The sequence below is a fragment of the Nicotiana attenuata genome, chromosome 2, assembly GCF_001879085.1.
Source record: "Nicotiana attenuata strain UT chromosome 2, NIATTr2, whole genome shotgun sequence".
Lineage (NCBI taxonomy): Eukaryota > Viridiplantae > Streptophyta > Magnoliopsida > Solanales > Solanaceae > Nicotiana > Nicotiana attenuata.
In genome coordinates, this window is record NC_031990.1 from 29258623 (window position 1) to 29263577 (window position 4955).

General features: G+C 45.8%; 1 pseudogene; it reads left to right on the plus strand.

The window, feature by feature from the left end:
- LOC109223098 lies at nt 79-497 on the plus strand (annotated as a pseudogene).

Here is a 4955-nt window from a genome sequence, read left to right on the forward strand (position 1 = left end):
AAAGGGTTTGTTAGGCCCAGTGTATCGCCTTGGGGTGCACCAGTGCTATTTGTAAAGAAGAAGGATGGGACTATGCGGATGTGCATTGATTACCGCCAGTTGAACAAAGTCACCATCAAAAACAAGTATCCATTGCCCCGTATTGATGATTTGTTTGACCAGCTGCAGGGTGCTAGGGTGTTCTCTAAAATTGACCTGAGGTCAAGGTATCATCAGTTAAGATTCGGGATTCAGATGTTCCGAAGACCGCATTCAGGACTAGATATGGCCACTATGAGTTTCTGGTGATGTCCTTTGGCTTGACTAATGCTCCAGCGACATTTATGGATCTGATGAACAGGGTGTTCAGGCCTTATATTGATTCTTTTGTCATCGTCTTCGTTGACGACATCCTGATATACTCACGTAGCCTGGGGGAGCACGAGCAGCATTTGAGAGTAGTGCTTCAGACCTTGCGAGAGCAGCAGCTTTATGCTAAGTTCTCTAAGTGTGAGTTTTGGCTAGAGTCAGTAGCATTCTTGGGGCATGCAGTGTCAGGGGAGGGTATTAAGGTGGATCCCAAGAAGATTGAGGCAGTTCAGAGTTGGCCACGTCCTACTTCAGTGACCGAGATCAGGAGTTTCTTGGGGTTGGCAGGTTATTACCGGCGATTTGTGCAGGGCTTTTCATCTATTGCATCACCTCTGACCAGATTGACCCAAAAGGTTGCCCCGTTCTGTTGGTCCGATGATTGTGAGGAGAGCTTCCAGAAGCTCAAGACGGCTTTGACTACGACGCCAGTTCTTGTATTGCCTTCCGGTTCAGGGATGTATACAGTGTATTGCGACGCTTCTCGCGTTGGCTTGGGATGTGTATTGATGTAGGAGGGGCGAGTTATTGCATATGCTTCACGTCAGCTGAAGGTTCATGAGAAGAATTACCCTGTGCACGATCTAGAGTTGGCAGCGATTGTCCATGCTCTCAAGATATGGAGACATTATTTGTATGGGGTGTCATGTGACGTTTACACCGACCATCGCAACTTGCAGCATTTGTTCAAGCAGAGAGATCTTAATTTGAGGCAGCGCTGGTGGCTTGAGTTACTAAAGGATTATGACATTACCATTCTTTATCATCCAGGTAAGGCAAATGTGGTCGCAGATGCCTTGAGCAGAAAGGCGGAGAGTATGGGTAGCTTGGCGTTCATTCCTGCCGAGATGAGACCATTAGCTTTGGACATCCGGTCTTTAGCTAACAGACTTGTGAGGTTGGACATTTCGGATCCCAACCGAGTTCTAGCATGTGTGGTTGCTCAGTCTTCGTTATTGGGGCAGATTAAGGCCCGACAGTTCGATGATCCACATTTGGCGGTCCTCAGAGAGACAGTACTTCAGGGAGGTGCCAAAGAGATTTCTATTGGCGAGGATGGTGTGTTACGGCTACAGGGCCGTGTATGTTTTCCTAATGTTGATGGCTTGAGAGAGAGGATTCTAGAGGAGGCCCACAGTTCGAGGTATTCCATTCATCCGGGTGCCATGAAGATGTATCGTGACTTGAGATAGCACTACTGGTGGCGGAGAATGAAGAAGGACATAGTGGAGTATGTTGCTAGATGTTTGAATTGCCAGCAGGTCAACTATGAGCACTAGAGGCCAGGTGGCCTACTTCAGCAGATGCCCATTCCGAAATGGAAGTGGGAGCGCATTACCATGGATTTCGTGGTTGGGTTGCCGCGGACTCAGCGAAAGGTTGATTTAGTGTGGGTTATTGTGGATAGGTTGACTAAGTCGGCCCACTTCATTCCGGTGGCGACTACTTATACGGCAGAGAGATATGCTCAGATTTACATTCGGGAGATAGTCAGGTTGCACGGTGTGCCGGTTTCGATCATATCGGACAGAGGCCCTCAGTTCACTTCCCATTTCTGGAGAGCTGTTCAGAGTGAGGTATGCTTAGAGCATGTGTGATCGACTTTGGAGGGCAGTGGGATCAGTTCTTGCCCTTGGCGGAGTTTGCATACAATAATAGCTATCAGTCCAGCATAGAGATGGCCCCGTATGAGGCATTGTATGGTCGGCGTTGTCGTTCTCCTATTGGGTGGTTTGAGCCCGGTGAGGCTAAGTTACTTGGCACAGATTTGGTACAGGATGCCTTGGATAAGGTAAAGTTGATTCAAGAGAGGCTCCGCACAGCTCAGTCCAGGCAGAAGAGTAATGTGGATCAGAAGGCACGTGATGTATCATTCACGATTGGCGAGAAGGTTCTCTTGAAAGTCTCGCCAATGAAGGGCATTATGAGGTTTGGGAAGAAGGGAAAGCTAAGCCCAAGGTTTATTGGCCCCTTTGAGGTGTTGAGGCGAGTTGGAGAGGTTGCCTATGAGCTTGCTTTACCTCCCAGTTTATTAGGAGTTCATCCAGTCTTCCATGTATCGATGTTTCGGAAGTATCATGCTGACTATTCACATGTGTTGGATTTCAGTACCATTTAGTTAGATGAGAGCTTGGGCTACGAGGAGGAGCCAGTTGCCATTGTTGATAAACAGGATCGCCAGTTGAGGTCCAAGAGGATTTCTACGGTAAGAGTCCAGTGGAGGGGCCAACCGGTCGAGGAGGCGACCTGGGAGTCCGAGGAGGACATGCGGAGCAGATATCCCCACTTATTCAGCAGTCCAGGTACTTTTCTATGTCCGTTCGAGGACGAACGTTTGTTTAAGAGGTGGAGAATGTAACGACCCGACCGGCCGTTTTGCATTTTTGAACCCCGTTCCCTTAAATAAGACTTCCCGCACTTGCTTTAGCTAATTTATGACTTGCGGGGACGGGTGGTTCGGAAGTTAGAAGAGTTTTGAGCAAGAATAAGTCTAGTTGCATCTTTAAGTTTCTTTAAAAAGGCCAAGTTTGACTTCGGTCAACTTTTTGGGGAAACGGACCCGGAATCGTGATTTGACAATTTCTGAGGGTCCGCGGGAAAATATGGGACCTGGGCGTATGCCCGGAATCGAATTCCGAGGTCCCTAGCCCGAGTAATGAATTTTTATGTGAAATTGTTAAGTTTAAAGTTTCAAAGGTTTAAATAAACTAAGAAATCATTGTTTTCCTAGGTATCGGGTTCGGATTTTGATTCCGAAACTTGGTACAAGTCCGAAATATCAGTTAAGACTTACCCGTAAAATTTGGTGTCAATCCGAGTAGTGTAAGGGCGTTTTGACCCGTTGGAGGAGAATTAAGAACTTGAAGTTCAATGATTTGATTCATTTGGTTTTGGGGTTGATTCCTCGATTTAGCGTTGTTTTGAGTGTTTCGAGGGTTCGAGTAGGTCCGCCTCGTGATTTCAGACTTGTCAGTATGTTCGGGCGGGGCTCGGGAGCCCCGAGCGTCAAATGGTCGAGGTTTGAGTGAAGTTGAAAACTTAGGAAAAACCTTATCTGCTGCTTCTGTCATAACCGCTTCTGCGTCTCTTGGACCGCAGAAGCGGTCGTTTTATCGCAGAAGCGGAAGGGGCCAGGCCCAGGGGAAACCGCAGGAGCGGACCCCTGACCGCAGAAGCGATCCATCCGCCCAGGCCCAGAACCGCAGAAGCGGTGGGCTTACCTCTTAAGCAACCTCGCAGAAGCGAGGTTATGACCGCAGAAGCGGCCCAGGCCCCTTGCCCATTTCCGCAAAAGCGACTCATGTCCGCAGAAGCGGGATTTCTTCCGCAGAAGCGGAAATCACTGGGGGCAGAATGGTTCATTAATATGAACCCAAACTCATTTCTTCCACATTACTCTCAACACTTAGGCGATTTTGGTGATTCCAAAGAGGAGGTTTCAACATAACATTGCTAGGTAAGTAATCCCCACTCATTTTTAGTTCAAATACATAAACATTAGGTAGATTTAACACTAAAAATTAGGTAAAATCAAGGGATTTGAGCTAGACCTAGGGTTTAATGAAAACTAAGGTTTTATCACATAATTTGCCATGTAGTGAACTAGAAATCAAATATTTGTGATCCTTAGGTGATAGAGAACAACTTCCTTCGAAAAATCTCGGAATCCGGGCACGTGGGCTCGGGGTCGGAATTTAGGAAACTTGTGTTAATGGTTAGAAAATTTCCTAAATAGTTAGAGTTCGACCTTGTAAGCCTTTATTTACTAGTTCTTACTTCGTTTGATTAGTTTGGGATTGTTCGGCTTCGAATTAAGGACTTGGGCTCGTTCTTGGACATTGGAAGTGCACTTTGGAGCGAGGTGAGTCTCCTTTCTAACCTTGTAAGAGGGAATTGTCCCCATAGGATTATAAATGAGGAATTGTTGTCAAATGCGGGGGCTACGTACGTACTAGGTGACGAGAGTCCGTGCGTAGCTACTATAATGATAATTGTTCGGGTAGTTTAGGACCCACGTTATGTCTAATTGGGGAATATTTCTTGTTTTAAATTGCCAATATGATCATTTATGATTTGCTAGAGACTTGAGGAAATGAAAAGTGAACTTATGAGTTTGTTGAGTCTTGGTAGGAATTCCCTTGTATGTAATTGAGCCTTATGTGCTTCCTGATATTTTCTTGATGATTATGGACCGGGCCGATCGCCTCGGTGAGAATAGATGCATCTATGGTTCGTGTCGCTCGACCCTCGGCAGTGCACAATTTATTTTCTGTTGGAGCGGGCCGTCGACCTCGGCATGATTGTACATCATTTATATGCTTACATTTAGATATGACATGATAACTTGTTTAATATGAAAAAGGGAAAACTGGTAGTTTAATTATGTCAAGAACATGAATATGACTTTTCTCTTAAACTTGTGTTATTGGAAATTCTTCATGCTGTATATCTCACCTTATTATTATATTATCTTGACCTTAGTAAGTATCAAGTCGACCTCTCGTCTCTACTTCTTCGAGATTAGACGGGATACTTACTGAGTACATCTGGTTTATGTACTCATACTACGCTTCTATACTTAAATGTACAGGATTTGAGGCAGGTGG